The sequence below is a fragment of the Orcinus orca genome, chromosome 9, assembly GCF_937001465.1.
Source record: "Orcinus orca chromosome 9, mOrcOrc1.1, whole genome shotgun sequence".
Lineage (NCBI taxonomy): Eukaryota > Metazoa > Chordata > Mammalia > Artiodactyla > Delphinidae > Orcinus > Orcinus orca.
Genome location: NC_064567.1, coordinates 76,847,747 through 76,867,043, shown reverse-complemented (window position 1 = coordinate 76,867,043; position 19,297 = coordinate 76,847,747). Strand labels below are relative to the sequence as shown.

General features: G+C 36.9%; 1 long non-coding RNA gene across 2 annotated transcripts in view; it reads right to left on the bottom strand.

Annotated features, from left to right (window-relative positions):
* LOC125965356 (uncharacterized) overlaps nucleotides 1–19,297 on the bottom strand; it is a 172,241-nt gene that overhangs the window by 85,570 nt on the left and 67,374 nt on the right. The gene's annotated exons all lie outside the window — the stretch shown is intronic.

Sequence of the window (19,297 nt, the reverse complement as noted above, 5' to 3'; positions counted from 1 at the left end):
TGCTGGGAGAACCCAACACCTAAAGTGATATCGAATGGAAGGAGTGTGGAAAATGTAGATATGCAATTACATAGTATTTATTACCTAAGTTGACTCAAAGCAGAAGCAGCAGAAAGAAGCCCTAACATGCAACCTCTCAGTGCTTAACTCATAATCTTCCTTGCCCTTGGTGGGAGTCTCAGCTCCCCTCTAGGCCTCCACTGATACATCCCCGCTACCCTGCTGTTTCTTGGGCCCTGATGTTCCTAGCTTGTCTGACATCTTTCCACCTTTCAGTCTTTTTAATGTTCATTTTACATAGAATGTCCAGAGTTTTTAGTTGTCAGTAGCCGGAAGAATAAGGGAAAGAACATGTATTCCATCTTCCCAGAAGCAAAATATCACATTGCGTTTTAATTCTGTTTTAACTGCTATACAAGGCTCACTTCTCTAAATTGGACACATATTTAGGCTTTGGAGCCATTGTGTGCCCTCACGATTAATACCCATTTCCCAATGCAAGGTGAGTCTGAAACCAAGCAGGACCTTGTGGGGCTCCTGGGCACAGATGCCTTTCTGTGCCCCCCATCTCTTGTTTGTAGGGAATAGACTCCAGCCTCTATGACCTTCCCTGAGTCCCAAAGGGCACATTCAAATAGTTGCTAATCAGGGAAGGGAGGGGATGCAGAGACAAGGGAGGAGCTGTCGGGGAAACAATAGTGCGGCCTTGGGGCAGGGTCCTGGTTCCACCTCAAGGGATACACATAGCACTATCTTTGAGCTCTTTACAGAACTAAAACCCCCAACAAATGGAAGCTGTAGCATTCTTCATTCCAGAGAAGACCACCTGAGTCCAGATCAAAGAAACCAGAGAAGCTCTTCCAAGAGATTAAACTGGGACCAGATTAAAGGAGTGCTGGGCCCTGCACACACCCAAATCTTATCAGCAACCCCGCCCTTGAACCATTGCTACAAAACTCCTCACCAAATCCTCCCGGGTTGGGACACACAGTTTTTGGAGGCATAAGCCACTGTGTTCCCCTTTGCCTGGCAAAGCAATAAAGCTATTCTTTTCTACTTCACCCAAAACTTGCTCTCTGAAATCTGATTCAGCACCGGTTCACAGAGGCCGCGTTTTTGGCATCAAGTCCACTGGTCCTGCTCTCCCGAGTCTCCACTTCTCTCAGGAAAAGTTAGTCCTGTGATTACTCTCTTCGTTTTGTTGATCTCTTCCACATTCACAGGCAAGTAGGTGGTGAGTTGGAGTGACAGTAACAAAATCTAGGAATTTCTTCTACTCTAGATACAACATAGGCATCAGGCTACCGGAAAAATTCGTGTAGGTCTTGGTGATGAAATTTTGTACCATCACTTCAGCTACTTTGCCTCCTGCTATATTTAGAGAAGCAGCAGAGACCTTAGGCATTCATGGGGAAGGAATGTTGTTCTATACATATTTACTTTTATTCCTTAAACCCATTTCTCAAAATGCCGTATTTCCATATTTCGTTTTTTTTTGTTTGTTTGTTTGTTTTTGCGGTACGAGCCTCTCACTGTTGTGGCCTCTCCCGTTGTGGAGCACAGGCTCCGGATGCGCAGGCTCAGCCGCCACGGCTCACAGGCCCAGCCGCTCCGCGACATGTGGGATCTTCCCGGACCGGGGCACGAACCCGTGTCCCCTGCATCGGCAGGCGGACTCTCAACCACTGCGCCACCAGGGAAGCCCCATATTTAGTCTTGTATTCTCTATTCTGCACGTAGATAGCACAGGTATTTCTAGACTTTCCTCTAATTTCTGCCTATTGAATCAATATTTTTCTAGAAAGTCCCATCATATCTTGACATAAAACTTCCAATTTTAAAGGAACTCTGATCATAAAATTCAAACAGCATGCTCTTTTATCTGCAGGGGTTTTTTTCTTTTTTTTTAGTGCATATACAGAAATCTCTGATTGTAAAACTATAGACTAAAAGTGTTTCTTAGCAGTGTGCTCTCTGTTTTCCCGTGGCTTGCCCTATCCCCTTGCTTCCCACCCCCAGTGCACACTGGAAAGCCACGTCAGACATTATTGTCATGGCCTTGTACTTGTTTTTATATCCTTGCTGCTACAGTCTTTGAACTTTCTACTGCATGGCAATAAAACGGGCTCCATCTGTGATAACCATCTTTCCCACTGTTCATCTTCACCTCTGGCCCTCAGGCTTTCAAATCTAGGACTGCTAGCATGATTTTCTGGGATTTTACTCTATTTTCTATTTGCCTTGTTGCTTTATAACTATCTTTATGTCATTTTCATCACCCTGTTCCTATCTTCGATCAAAATTACAAAGTTCATGACCCATATGATAAAGTTGTCTTAACTAATTTCTCTTTGCTGAAACTACGGTACTTCACTAAGAAGCCATAAAGTTGCTGGGCCCTTTTGGGATTATGTCTGAGATTAGGGTTTTTTAAATTGCTTTTATACCAATCTCCCTAGACATTTCTTAGTAAGCTATATTTAAATATATAAAATGAAAAATATAAAGCATAAGTTCTGATTTTGCATAACCAGCCCTCACAGAGCGCATTATGGAGTGTTTCCACTGAGTTTAGTCATTTTTTTAGTCCACATTATGAGAGAACTAATACTGTGCTGGAAATAATTCTACTCTGATGAAATTGAGTGTTTCACCTACATTAAGAGAATATGTGGACAAATGTAAATGGAAAATAGCAAATCTGACTGAACCCTGATAAGGCAAATAGCGAGCCAATTTTTCTTTAATGTATTTTTTTCTGACTATTCATAATTCAGCAGAATTCTACTGAAGCTACTTAGTGCTGGACAATTTTTAAGTCAGGGAACAGACGGCAGGATGCCTGCTGCAGAAATATATGCCTTCCTGAGCAGCACATACTATTTTCATTTTGGATTTTCAAGTATCAAAGGAAGCATCTGCTTAAAGAAGTTCATCATGTACATGATAAAGATTCTTCATCACAAAGAATACTGGGAAATGTAGTGAAAAGAATCTAGCAAAAGAAACAAAGATACGCAGAAGACTTTTTTGGCAAAGCGCCACTTTCTACTCCGTCGTTTTCCACTGTCTGATAAGCTTATACTTGCCGGAAGAAGTTTGTACTTAATATATAGATTTTATAAATTAATTTCAGTGAGATTCTCATGAGAGAATACTTAAATAGAATACCTTTTAATCAAGCAAGCCCTGAGTGGTAAAAAAAAACTCAAGTGACCTTTCTTAGTTACCAGTAGGAGGGCACTTAGGTTGCAGAAAAGGTGGCCTCCTGTAACTGATTGACTCTGTAGAGCATTCAGATCATGATCTTTCCTGTATCTGGGGCAACAGAAATCAATCGCACAGCCCTGACTATTTTAGTTTGACTGCCATCAAATTTGTGTAAGGTTTTCAGCTGTGTACAGGTATGTGTTTAGAGAAACGATTATAATCTGATTGAAAACGTGCAATGGACCAACCCAGTCTGTATTAGGCATCTGCTTCAAGAGTTTTTTTTTTTATATTTACCTCTATAGCAGGCATGAAATCATAGCAAAATAAGGAAAACTATAATTAAAAGAGTTTCAAGTTTACATCCTATTCATCAGAGAAGGAAGGAAAAATATTTAATAGATCAGCCTGCTTAAAATGAAGAAACAAACAGGAAACCTTCACTATGAGAATTAGCTATGGAAATAGAATTTAAAATCAACACTGATAAAGAGTAGACCAATTATCCTTTAAATTAAATTAGGATTTTAGCACTACTGAACAACAGGCAGACACTAACTTAAATGTTTTTACACCTCAGTTTTCAAGGAGATTGAGAAGAATGCTGAAAACCTTCTAATCGGTAGGCTCCATTCCCCTGCCATATTCCTCTCTGTCAGTGATAGAAGTGTAGATAACAAGATAAGCCCAATTTTATTAGTTTCTGCAGGCACTATAAAACTATGAATATAGAGTGTGCTTTTCTTAAAAACCACTCACATCTTTTTATAAAATTGTCCCCATGCTTTCCCAGTCAGGTGGATTCATGCCTTTAGGATGAGATATGGCAAATGTATTGCAAATATAATACCTTGTTAGAGTTTAAAATTTCTCTCACCACTGACCACATACCTGAAGTAAATTCTCCCAAGGCTAAGATTTTAAGGGAGTTATTATTTGCAAAATTAATTATGATTAATCACCACTACTATGTGATATGCCCTCTCATGCTGAAAAGAAATATTTTAAAATTTTTCGTAGTTTTGTAGGTTTTCACTTCTGTGCTTTGGGCCTGTCTTCCAAATTTTATTATAATTTCTTTGAGGGGAGTCCTTTCTTTCCATCCCCCACAGCATCAACTAAAATGTCTTAAACACAGCTGAATATTAGTTTAATTAAATGCTCTACTTGATCTTTCACTTTGAAACATTTTTTTTAAAAATCCATCACAATATAGTCACTCAATACCTTTGTGAATAAGTAATTTCTGTTACGTGGAATGTAAAACATAGACAAATCATAAAAAATGGATTGGTAAAAGGTAAATCATAGAACATAAATCCTTCCTCTCTGATATCTACCAGAGTTTTCTCATCACTTTTTAGCAACTGTTACATCAGTTGGTTTTCGTTTTGTTTGTTTATGTTTATTTTATGGCTTATAGACTATTTACCGAATAGAAATCTGCACATCCTAAGAAACTTTTCAGCTTACAATATTTGAAAGAATGCAGTACGTAGCCCTATATTGACATAAAAGATCTTGCAAAACACTACAGCAAAGAGTTCCAGGAAAAAAGAGTAAATTTTATGCAATAGGTATTTTGCTTTTGGTGAAGAGTATTTTTTACTGGTACAATTGTTGCTGTGGTTATTTTGATTTTAATTGAATATTTCCCTTAGCAAAGAGCATTGTTACATCGTAAATCAAGACAAGGTCAGTCCTTCCCAGCAGAAAATTAATCCTAGCTTACACAGAAGTCAACAGGAATTGAGAGAATATGATTAATATAATGCTAATTCCTCAGTTTTCTCTGCCTGGCTCTAGATTAATTAAATACCCAGGATCACTGCAACTCTGATAAGGCTCCAGTAATCTTATGGTCTCTGAAGGGTAGAATAAAGGATGAGCTAGACCATAAAATAGCTATGGCTTAAACTTCCTTTCTCCTTGAAAGAAGCCTCAAATTTCAGCAGTTATGGGACCACAATGCATGAATTCATTGCTAGGACAAAGAGAAACATTTGGTTGAACTATATAAAATCGCCAGTATTCTCCCATTTTGCCCTTAAAAAATTTCATATGTTTTGACCTGATAATCGTTTGAAATAATTGCTTTTAAAACAAAAAGGGATATGGAATCAATGCAAAGTATAATCTCCCTACAAATAAGCAGGAACCTCAGCAGTGATGAGAATTATGTAAACTAATAAACTTAACAGATACAAAAAATAAATCTTTTCCCAGGATTGGAGCTGCTAAAGAGTGAAAGGAAGATAAATTTTTATGGATACCTAATTGTGTTTCAATAGGGGTTTACTCTCATTACATAAAAGTCTTTTAAATGAGTACTCATTATTATCAATAGTTTTTGCTTATTGATTTATACTTCATCTTGTTTCTAGAATGAGTTCAATGGATTGGATGAGTTTTATGAGTCAGTACAAAAAAGGAAACCTCGCATACAACTCATATTACAGTGTCCTTGCAGTCAAGTCCCCTCAGAAGATATATTATTTGCTTATAAAAATCTAGTGAGATAGTGAGCAATTATGTAAAGTTCAGTAAGACTTATGCAGCTTATTTCTTTGTCAAAGGGCATCGTAACCTTTTATTATGAAGATCACAGTCAAGACAGCGAAAAGAAATGCAGAGTTGAGAAATGGAAATAAATATATTTTAGCCATGTTACACAGAGTTAGCCTAGGATGCGACCATAATATTGATATAACTGGTTGCAACAAGCATAAAATATGTGGTATTCACCTATTCATTCTTTCAGTCATTCATTTATTTATTCATTCATTCCACACATATTTACTGAAGAATTCACACATGACAGAAACTATTCTAGGTACTGAGATGCCTTCTCTTGTGGAAGTGACAATCTCTTAGTACTATAGGATTCCCTATGAACTCTGTGTTTTAGAAAAAGCTGTAATTAAGTTGTGGATGATGATACTGTAAGAAGATACATAAGAATCTATGTATCTCCTGCTTCACTACTATGTACTTAGTAGAAGACACTATCATTTGTGTATATCAACTATTGCAGTAACATCCTAACACCCTCCTATAGTCCTCAAAGAACTGCCCAAATATTTTTTTTAAATATAAGCCAAATATTTTCCCTGCTCTGCTCAAAGCACTGTAATGTTTTCAAATTTCCTACCTCACTGAAAGTTAAATTTTTTTTTTAACCGTAGCTTTACAAGGGATAACTGTTACTATTCCTCTGACCTAAATAATTATGAACCTCTCCTTGGTTACTCCATCTATTTTTCTGGATCCCTTGCTTTTCCTCAAACATGACAAACACGTTCCTGCCTCAGGACCTTTGCATTTATTCTTCCCTCTGCTGGAACACTGTTTTTCCAGGTACCCACAAACCTTAGTTCCTATTGAACTCAACCTCAAAAGTGCTTTTTATCAGAGAAGACTTTCCTGATCGCTTTATATAAAATAGCTCTGATCTCAACTATACACCACATTACTCACCGACATTATTAAATGTTGTTTTATGCTTCACACAAGCTAACATGAAAAACGCTTGTATTTTCCAACTTGGAGTTTTATAAAGAAGACAATTAAATTAAATATTAATATATGCAATGAGTCATGAATGCACTCAGATGTCGATATTTAGTTTCTCTCTAGGCATCTGGTGAGATTCTTTATTCAGCATGAATAAGGAACCATCACTTTTCCTTTTGTTTCTGGACGCCTGTTTGTCCAGGTTCATCTAATCCTCTTTTCTTTTTCATGGCCATCTTGTTCCTTGCATTGTACATTTTTATATTTTTTTGTTTCTATTTATCTATTACTTTTTACAGAATTGTCTTAGTTTTCCATCTGCAATTCTGTGAAGCTCACTTTGAGTACAGTATTTATCAAGTTCTGTGGCAGTATGCTTTTCAATAAATTGTGCAAAATTCTGTTTTCTATTCAACAACAAGAAACATATGCTATATATCAGACACTGTCCAAATACCAGAGACACCTAGAATAATACACACAGCCAACAATCAAGTAGATGGGAATTAAACTCCACCTTGTAAAAGAAAGAGTACCAGAGAATGTGTGGACATATTTTAAAACCACTACACAAACGTTTAAGGCTATGGCTGATCTCAACACAAAGCATGGAAACTTCTGTGTGGCCATAAACAAATTAAAAACTGCAAAAGGAGAGGTAAAGGAGCTGTGCTGGGTATCTGCCTATTAAAGAAACCTAGAGAGTTAACATGAAATATACCTGCAAACTCATTTTCCAGCCTCTCCTGCAATAAGGTTAGTCATGTGACTATGCTGACCAATAAAATATGAATAAAAGCAGTGGGTATATTTTCCATGCCAACGTGAGTAATTATCTATCATGTCGTCTTCCCTCTTCTCTCTCCCCTATGTGGCTGGTAGTAAAAAAAAAACTCCAGAATGTCAGTGTCACATGATCAAAGAACTTTGGATCCCAAGTCAACATTTGGAGAAAAACTGCCCAGGAATCCACCTGGCACTGGACTTCACGTTAGTGAAAATATATACTTTTATGATGTTAAGACCCCGCGATTTCAGAGTTCATCAGTTACAGAAGAATGACTCATTCACTCCAAATAATCCAGAAATTTGAATTTTGAAGAGGTGTTCTTCTGTAACAAAACCATAACGTATGTGGCAACGGTCAGCAAATGTTGCAAAGGACCAGCGTGTAAATATCTTAGGCTTTCAGGCCTCTATGGTCTCTGGTGTAACTGCTCAACAATCCTATACTCAGCCATAGACAGTACATAAATGAATGAACATGGCTGTGTTCCAACACCATTTCATTTACAGCGACAGGCCAAAGGCCAGATTTGGCCCACAGGTAGTTATTTGCTGAACCATGGCTTACAGTGTGAAAAGGAAATTGATAATGAAGGATAGAGATGCTGTGATCCATGATATACAGCAGCAAAACTTCTAGCCAAACTCTTGCTGTCATGATATTAGAGGACAACCATGTGCCTAGTGGGTTAGGAGGTCTAGCAAAAGTGATTTTAAAATCCTAGCACTTAGGGTGTTCTTGCTAATACTAAAAAGAGCTCAACAAAAAAGAATGGGTCACTCAGCACGTAAAAACGAAAAGTATCAGACATTTGAAGAACTGGAAAAGCTGAATATTTTCAGACCCTAACCAAAGAGGTTAAATGTTAAATGGCTTTGAGCAAAAAAGAGCCAGAAAAGACCCTCGCTTGCATAAAGTGAATCAAGGATCACAAAACCAGAGTAAAAGAGTGGCCTGCACATCTGCTTCTTTAGGGCCACTGCTGGGTTAAGGGAGGACGAGGGGACCAAAAAGCAAAATTGAACTGGCTGGAAGCACAAGTTTAGGTGCTTACTAAATTTTAAGGGATCTGTGTTGCCAAGGAAATTATAAACTCAGAGGAAAAAAGCTTTGGAGGGGCTATTGACCACAGAGACTGTGTATGAAAAGTCACCCTGACTCTTTTCCCAGAGGACAGGGTTAACTGCACTGTTTACCTGTGAAAAGTCTAGGCAAAGTCACACCTTTAACATTACCTGAAGGTGGACAATGCAAATTTAGTGTTAATGAAAAAGAGAAAGAGCACGAGAGGATGGGTGCCACGGTACCAAATGCTCCCAACCATCGCCAGGCACCTCCGTGCTTTGTGGCAGAGAAACATGGAGGAGGGACGCTAACTAAGGAGCCTGAGGGGGAGTTGAAGCAACTGGAGAAAGATGAAATCGACACTAAATTTGAAGATACTAAGGGGAAAAGGCAAAAAGACGATCATACAACAAACCTCCAGGAAGGAGATTGCAAAGTACTTGCCCTTAAAGAGCCCAACACTATAAAAAGAGACAGGTGCAGGATTTAAAGAGATACACTCCATTTCAGGCGTCCAATTTAAAGAGGTAAGTTGCTTAATGGGGCAAGTTTCTTAATCAGCAAATGTGACTTTCTAAATTTCATGGAATAATCAGGGGAACAAGATGATAATGTCTGTTCATTAGTAGGATATTCCCAAACTGCTTCACTACTTCAGTGACCACGATTTTTAACTGAGCATTAGTGTCTTTGGGGGAGACAAGATATTTTTTCTTTATTTAGATGTGTTTTCTTATCTCATCCAAGGCTTGTGTTGGGGGAACAAAAGGCATGACTGCAAAAAAAAAAAAAAACTCTTCCCAACACAGAGCTCCTGAACAGGAACAGGAAAAAACGAAAGGAAGGCGTGAGCTCTGTCAATTAGGTAGTGAAAGGGAAAACAGCAAGGAAAGTGGAAAATGCAGAGTTCTACGTGTGAAAAGGCTGTCAACCTCTCCAACACCAAAAGCAAACAACAAAACACTGCTAAATTACTCTCCTTTGCCAGACTGACAGAAAATGTTGCCATTAAAATAAAAAGCATGTAAAATATCTGGACATCATCCAGAATGAAAACAAGAAAAGCCTACAGAGATGTACTGCAGAAAATCGGTAAAAAACCTTACATGCAACTTAAATAAGGCACCCCCCCACCCCCACGTATACAAAAACAGCATCAACCCAAAGAAAAGTATAAATCTACCCACTGAACAGAATTTAAAATACTGAAACAAGCATTCGAACATATGAAAAGTCACTTGGGATCAGAAATCAAAAGTTAAAAATCAAAATGGATTTCTTATAAAAGCACAAGCTTCACCCAACTAAATTATGACTGTGAAATTTTCAAAAAAGGATAGATAGCAAGAATTTTTTAAAAAGCATGACTATACCCATAAAGGGAGAGAGAAGTGGGAGACTACTGTAAAAAGGTTATATATTTTTTAATTGAGATAAAAGTGACATATAACATTTTATTAGTTTCAGGTATACAATACAGTAATTCAACATATGCATATATTATGAAATGATCCCCACTATTAGTCTAGCTAACATCCATCACCACACAGTCACAATGTTTTTTCATCGTGATGAGAACCTTTAAGATTTACTCTCTTAGCAGCTTGCAAAATGCACGATATTAACTACAGTCAGCATGCTGTACGTTACAGCCCCACAACTTATTTTATAACTGGAAGCTTGTGCCTTTTGATTACCTTCATGTTATGTATTTTGATAACAGAAATAATGCAGCTAAAATTTGGGAGGAGAAGGGAGAGGAAAACAGAAAAACCACAAAAAACTCATTGTTTATAGACAATAACTATGTATTTAAGGATGCCACCCCCCAAAAAAAGTGATAAAGCAGATAGTGAAAGATAAAATAAGAAAAGAGGGAATTAAAGTCACTAGAGGAGATCTAAGTACCAAGGTGGCCCCTAGACAAACCATTCAACCTTCTTCAATATCCAGGCTTTTTTTTTATAAAAGAGCAGAGAATGCACATCCTATAGATAAAGAAACATAGCACATAAAACAAAAGGCCCATAATTATAAATTACAATGCAGTTGAACTAAACCTACCAATAAATGTGAATGAGCTTAATGTCTCCAGCATAATATGAGAAAAATTAGTTTCAATGTGGCACATACATGCACATAAAAAATATGATCATATATGATCCAGCAATCCCACCCTGGGGCATATATCTAGACAAAACTATAATTCGAAAAGATACATGCACCCCAACGTTCATTTCAGCACTATTTACAATAGCTAAGCCATGGAAACAACCTAAATGTCCATCGACAGATGAATGGCCGAAGATGACGTGGTATATAGATACAGTGGAATACTACTGAGCTATAAAAAAAAATGAAATAATGCCATTTACAGCAACATGGATGGACCTAGAGATTATCATGCTAAGCGAAGCTAAGTCAGAAAGAGAAAGATAAATACCATATGATATCACTTACATGTGGAATCTAAATTATGACACACATGAATGTTTCTACAAAACAGAAACACACTCACAGACATAGAGAGCAGACTTGTGGTTGCCAAGGTGGAGTAGGGTGGGGGAGAGATGGATTGGGAGATTGGGATTAACAGATGCAAACGATTATATATAGAATGGATAAACAACAAGGTCCTACTGTATAGCACAGGGAACTATATTCAATATCCTGTGATAAACCATAACGGAAAAGGATATGAAAAAGAAATATATATATATATATATATCTGAATCACTTTGCTGTACAGCAGAATTTAACACAACATTGTAAATCAACTATACTTCAAGAAAAGAAATTTTAAAAAATGAAAATAAAAACATGGTCATAATATTCCCAATGCTGAAAAGGAAACTAGCTAGATTTGACAGAATGAACTTTATAATGTAAAGGGGTAACCTAAGTATGATCAAAAGTTCCCCTTTTGTTTTCCCACAGAGCGTTTTAGTTGCAATTTCTTAATCAGGAAACGTAACCTCACTGGCTTTCACACAGTAATCGAGGTAACAAGATGATACTGCATGTTCATCAGTGGGGTGTTCCCAAGCTAGTTCAGCAGCCACTGTTTCCAACGGAGCATTGGTGTCTTTCAGATTTATTTAGATGTATTTGCCTGTCTTTCCAAGACTTGTGAGATGCAGTCTGCATACACGCCTTCACCTCTCCTTCGGCACCATGCCCAATGACAAATGTTCTGTTACTTATCTCCCTAACCTAGTTATATGTGTCCTTCCATCTGTCATTAAAGTAAGAGTTACTTGGCCTTCTTTTTCAGTGGTGTCTTGGTCACGCTGGCTTTGGTGTTTGTAAGCATTCTGGTTTTCTATATTTTATCTGAACTCTTAGAAAATATGGTCACATTTCCAAAGTTAAAAGGTCAACCTACACTATCTCCATACAAAGGACAACAGTTAATCCACAGGCAAAGTCAAAGAATTCTGCTATCATTCCCCATTCCAGCACACGGAAGGTGCACTCTTAAATCACATCATTCAGAAGGATGCAACGATAGATAAGAATTGTGAACTGCAGATCATGGTTGCCAATATCCGTCATCAGAGACAGTGACTACATAGGTGGATCATCTCAACCATTTCCATTTGACACTAAATAAAGGACTAAGAAGCTCCTAAGAAAGAACATATAAAGATGAAAAAATAAACGTCAATGTATGTTAGGACCCATGCGATAAAGCCTCTCGGGCTTAGGTTTACCCTACCTTCCTTTTAGAATTAGGGCTGCAGGAAAGAAAAATCGAAGATTTCTTTTTCATTAGTAACTCTGGGAGATTTTAATCATAAAGACACAGGGGCGTGTACCTGTTTAACATAGTGCAACACAAAAAGAGGGTGAGGCATTCTCCTTTTGCATAGAACACAGTAAAGCACAGAAAGGATGCCACGTTGCACAACTCCAGGGCAACTCAGCAGCTGTACATTGTGGCCTTCCTGAGTCGCAGGTGCTAATGACTTAGCAGGACTGTAAAAAGGTTCAATGACAGCCAGACCCGTTAAGAGCAGGAATTGATATAGGTGGTGGTGCCTGGCAAAGCCCCGAGGTACCCATGTAAAACTGGAGTGCCAAGCAGATACCTTGGCTCTAAATTAACCTGTGCACCTATAATATGGCAATTTATACAGATCCTACTGATTTTTAGAGGCTCATGAAACACAACTGCCAGCATCTTCCCCCCTTCTTGGGCTTAAATTATTAACTCTCCCTGGCAAAGTATTTCTTCAAGTCAGTTCTAATTCCCATGTAAGTGACAGCGTACAGGGTCGAAGCAGCATGTGGAGAACTGGGCAGAAGATCAGGTTCCTTTTGATGAAAGCCTAGTGGTACCCTGCAACCTCAGAGGAAATCAGTTGCAAGTCAGTGGTGCGGACCGAAATGTTTAATGAAGCTATCACTGAGGTCATCAGAAGGATGTGTCACCTTTCCCAGACACCACAGATGCTGCTGAATATTTTCTGGACTTAAAGGGGAATCGTTTTCCCAAATGTTAACTGTTACTTGCAGTTAACCTTGGGTATGCGAGATTATTGAAGAAAATTAATTCAATGAGATTATTGTATGTAAAGTGTCAAGGAGACCTTGAAAATGCAGGTAGTTGACTTCACAAAAGTCTCTCCTATGCTCTTCATTTAATACTGTATTCCTTACGTGTGCCCACATAATTCACTTGCATGTCAGAGATCATTCATTTTATTAGCTAGCCTTTATACTTTTATTTAAAAAGCTTTGGTAAAACTCCTCATATTTCTCTGAACATACTCAAGTCTCAGATTGTTCCATTCATCTCCCTGATATTTCACAGCCAAATTCAGTACAATTTATAGAGCCCGTTTGAAGGCATTCATTTCATAAATGTATATTCTGAGAAAAACTAACAGTTATTAACTACTCACTAAATGGTATTTTTTCAAACCTCCAAATTTATACTGAGTGAATATATTTCTCCCAGACAATGTGGGAAGTAGGGGAAGAATTTATAGAAAAACAAACAGAAAGGCTGAATGAAGAAAGAGTCAGAGTAGGATCAGGGCTTCTCTGGAGACTATCAAAACCTTTGTGGACTTCTGCTGCACCAGCCTCATCTGGTGTTACTGCATAAAGCGTATCATCCTCAAGAATTCTAAAGCAAAATATCTAGTTGGCAAGTATCCGAATAAATCAGGATGTCTTAACAGTGAAGCCCTCATGATATCAGTCAGTGTTCAAAGTGTCTGTAATTCACTTGGGCTGTTAATACTAATACATACCACTTCTAGTAAGCGGAAATGAATGCTCATTAGCTGTTGAGACTCAAGTCATCCTGCCTAGGTTTGAATTCTGACTGTGCTGGTTAACAGAGAAATACATTAGCCTCTCTTTTCCTTTGCTTTCTCAATTTTAAATGGGGATTATTATTGTGCTTACTTGATCAGATTGGGGTTTTTTGGGGGGTTTTATTTGAATTTTATTTTATTTATTTTTTTATACAGCAGGTTCTTATTAGTTACCTATTTCATACATATTGGTCTATATATGTCAATCCCAATCTCCCAATTCATCAGATTGTTTTTAACATTAATTAAGTTGCTATACCTAAGATACTTCAAGTGTTACTTGGCAGAGAATAAGTTTTATAAAGCATTAGCTTTCTATGATTAAGACACAATTAAAATACAGTAAAATGTTGTATATCATCCCACAAATTAAGAAGGAGAATCAAGTTCCTAAAGGTAATTCCAACAGTAACTCTATTAATCTATGATAATAGGGTGTGGAGAAAAGGGAATTCTCCCTTGCTGTCAGTGGGAATGTAAATTGGTACGACCACTACGGAGAACAGTATGGAGGTTCCTTCAAAAACTAAACATAGAGCTACCATATGATCCAGCAATCCCACTCCTGGGCATATGTCCATAGAAAACCATACTTTGAAAAGATACATGCACCCCAATGTTCATTGCAGCACTATTTACAATAGCCAAGACATGGAAGCAACCTGAATGTCCATCGACAGATGAATGGATAAAGAAAACATGGTACATATATACAATGGAATATTACTCAACCATAAAGAAATAATGCCATATGTAGCAACATGGATGGATTTGAGATTATCACAGTAAGTGAAGTAAATCAGACAAAGACAAATATCATATAATATCACTTATATGTGGACCCTCAAAAAATTATACAAATGAATTTATTTACAAAACAGAAATAGACTCACAGACATAGAAAACAAACTTACAGTTACCAAAGGGGAAAGGGGGAGGGATAAATTAGGAGTTTGGGATTAAAATATACACACTACTGTATATAAAATAGATAACCAATAAGGACCTACTGTATAGCACAGGGAACTATACTCAATATCTTGTAATAAGCTATACTGGAAGAGAATGTACAAAAAGAATATATATATGTATGTACTGTGTAACAGAATTATTTTGCTGTACACTTGAAACTAACACAACATTGTAAATCAACTATATTTCAATTTTTAAAAATCTAAAATTTGTTTTTAAAAAAAATGATGCTTGGGCTAAGAAATATTTAATTATATTAAGAAAATATCTAGCCCGATTTATTGGAGTTTTTTAAAATCAAGAATAACTGAGGAAGTTTTCAAAAATCAGGTATATTGAAATATAATTTTCATACATTAAAATTCATATTTTTAGGTGTAGAACTCAGACTTTTGAGAAACGTATACACTTGCTAATTACAAGCACATTAAAGATATGGGATATTTTCAACACCACAGAAAGTTCTCTTCTGACACTTTATAGTCAATTCCCCCAACATCCCCACCCCCTGGCAACCAATGATCTGATGTTTTTACCCATGGTTTTGCTTTATCCAGAATAAATGGAATTATGCTGCATATAACTTACGTTCTTTTTCGTTTTTGAGGAGTCCATCGTGTGGTTGTACCACAGTTTGTCCATTCACCCGCTGACATGCATTTGGAATATTTCCAGATTTCAGCTTGTTACAAATAACCTACAGATATTTGTGTGTAATTATGCTTTCATTTCTTTGAGGTAAATATTTAAGAATGAAAAATAAGAGTTGTATGGTAAGTGTATGTTTAACTATTAGAAATTTCCAAATTGTTTTCTCAAGTGGCTAGATCATTTTGCATTTACACCAACAATGTGAGAAAATTACAGTTGCTGTGTATTTCTGCCAAAAAAAGAGAATAGACAAATAGATAAATAGAATAGAGAAGCCAGAAATATACCAACAGAAATACAGTGAGCTGATCTTTAACAAAAGGGCAGGCAATTCAATGGAAAAAGGAATGTCTTTTCAACAAATGGTGCTGGAACAAGTGGACATTCACATCCCAAAAAATGAATATGACATAGATCATACACTTTTCACTGAAATTAACTCAAAAGAGATCATAGACCTAAATGTAAAACTATAAAAATTCTAGAAGATAAGACTTACGAGAAAATTTGATTGAGCTTACGGTTAGTGATGAGTTTTTAAATTCAACACCAAAGCATAATCCATGAAAGAGAAAAATGACAATTTGGACTTTATTAAAATTTATTAAAATTTAAAGTCTCTGCTCTGCAAAGACTGTTAAGAGAATGAAAAGAAAAATAAACTGAAAGAAAATATTTACAAAAAGGAAAGAAAATATTTATGAAACATATACCTAAAAACTGACTTGTATCCAAAACATGCAAAATACACTTAATTCCCAACAATAAGAAAGCAAGACAATTTTAAAGAGTGCAAAACATCTGGACACATGCCTAACCAAAGCAGACATAGAAATGGCAAATGTATGAAACGATGCTCAACGTCATATATCATTAAGGGATTGCAAATTAAAACAATAATGAGATAACATATTGGAATGGCTAAAATCCAAAAAAAACTGACAGTACCAAATGCTGACTAGGATATGGAGCACAGGAACCCTCACTTATTGCCGGTGAGAATGCAAAATGGTATAGCATTTTAGAAGACAGTTTGACAGATTCTTAAAAAGCTAAACATACTCTTACCATACAACTCAGCAATTACACTCTTAGGTATTTTACCAAATAACTGGAAACTGACGTCCACACGAAAACCTGCACACAAATATTTAGAGTAGCTTTATTTTAATTGCCAAAACTTGGAAGCAGCCAAGATGTCCTTCAATGAGTGAATGCATGCATCAACTGTAGCACACTGCAGTTCAAACACTGGAATATTTTTAAACAACAACAAAAAAAGTAATGAGCCATCAAGCCATGGAAATATATGGAGAAACATTAAACGCATTTTACTAGATGAAACCAGTTCAAAAAGGCCACACACAATATGACTCCAACTATATGCCATTTTGGAGAAGGCAAAACTATAGAGGCAGTGCAAAGAGCAGTGGTTGCTAGAGGTCAGAGAGAGGAGAAGAGGGATGAGTACGTGCAGCACCATGGATTTTTAGGGCACTGAAACTATTTTGTATGATACTGCAATGACGGTATGTACCAGTACGAGCATTTGTCAAAACCCATACAACTGCACGACAGACATAATGTCAGAAGTGCGGTTCATTCATTCAAAAATTAAAGTAGGGCTTCCCTGGTGGCACAGTGGTTAAGAATCCGCCTGCCAATGCAGGGGACATGGGTTCGAGCCCTGGTCTGGGAAGATCCCACATGCCACAGAGCAGCTAAGCCCGTGCGCCACAACGACTGAGCCTGCACTCTAGAGCCCACAAGCTACAACTGCTGAACCCACGTGCCACATCTACTGAAGCCTGCGCGCTCTAGACCCCGTGCTCCGCAACAAGAGAAGCCACCGCGGTGAGAAGCCCGCACGCCACAACGAAGAGTAGCCCCCGCTCGCCGCAACTAGAGAAAGCCTGCGCACAGCGACAAAGACCCAACAGAGCCGAAAATAAATAAAATTAAATAAATTTATTTTAAAAATTAAAGTAATTAACTCTATCAATAAGCTGAAGAAGAAAAATATCACATGATCATCTCAACAGACAATTATGAAGCACTGACAATATCCAAATCCATTCCTGATAAAATCCCTCAGAAAAATTGAAATAGAAGAGAACTTCATCACCGTGATAAGGGGCGTATACAAAAAACCTACAGCTGACATCATATTTAATTGTGAAAGACTGAATGCTTTCCCCTAAGTTCAGGATTAAGACTATAATGTCTGCCATCCCCAGTTTGACAGAACATTCATTGGAGGTTTCAGAATGCATCTAGATTGGAAAGGAAGAAGTGAAACTGTCTTTAAACCGATGATATGATATCTAATAAATGTGCTTATCGAAGTTGCAAAATATAATACCAATATACATTAATCATTTGGAGTTCTATACACTAACAACAATTAGAAGTTGAAAATAATAATCCTGTTGATGATAATATCAAGTTATACGAAATACTTACGGATAAATCTGAATGAGTATGTGCAACTACTGAACACCACAAAATATTGCTGAGAGAAATTAAAGACCTAAGCAAATGGAGACATCATCTGTATCTTCATGGGTCAGAAGACTAACTGTTATTAAGACATCAACTCTCCCAAACTGATCTACTGATTCAATAAAATCCTGTTGAATCAAAATGCCAGCAGCTGTTTTTGAAGAAATTGATGAAATTTAGTAAACCGTATAGAAATGCAAAGGACTAGACAACTTTTAAATAGAAAAACAAAGTTGGAGGAGTGACACCATGTATGTTAAAGACTTATGTAAAGCTACATAATAAGGACGGCATTGTATTGACATAAATATAGATAAAAAGATTGACAGAACAAGAAGAAGAATCTAGAAACAGGCCCACACTTACAGGGACAACTGACCTTCAACAATGATGCAGTGACAATCGATAGGCGAAAAGTAGATTTTTCAACAAATGATGCTGGAACAATTGGATACCCATATACATAAAATAATTTTTTCTTATTCAAAACTTAACTCAGTTTGTTTCATCGGCCTAAAGATAAAACTTCAAACTATAAAACGTGTGGAAGAAAACAGAAGATAAAATATTTGCTTCCTTGGGTAAGGGAAAGATTTCTTTGTTATGACATAAAAAGCACATACCACAGAAGAACAAATTGATAAATGGAACTTGATCAAAATTAGAACTTATGCACTTTGAAAGATACTATTAAAAGAATAAACTGACAAGCCACATACTGGGAGAAAATATTTGAGAAGCGTATATCTGATGGACTTGTGTTCAGAATATATATAAAACACTCTCAAAGTTCAGTAACTAGAAAACAAACCAGTTTTTAAAATGGGCAAACATTTGAAAACGGACTTCATTACAAAAAGAAAGCTATACAGCAAATAAGCTCATGAAAACATGACCCACATAATTCATTAGAAAATGTAACTTACCCACACAATTTATGAGAAAATGTAAGTTAAAACCATTTGAAATAACACTGCATAGCTATTAGAATGTCTAAAATTTAAAGCCTGACTCTATCAACTGCTGTTGAGGAGAGAGAGGAGTGGGAACTGTCAACACATTTGCTGTAAAGTAAACGGTACAACCACTTTGGAAAGCAATCCGGCAGTTTCCTTAAAAGTTAAATATGCAGGTATCATATCGTCCATCCCTTACACCTCTAGTGATACACCCAAGAGAAAAAGAAAGCGTATATCCATACAAACACGTGTACAGTGATGTTCATAGCAGCTTGATGTGTAATAGTCAACGTCAAAAACAGCCATGTTCT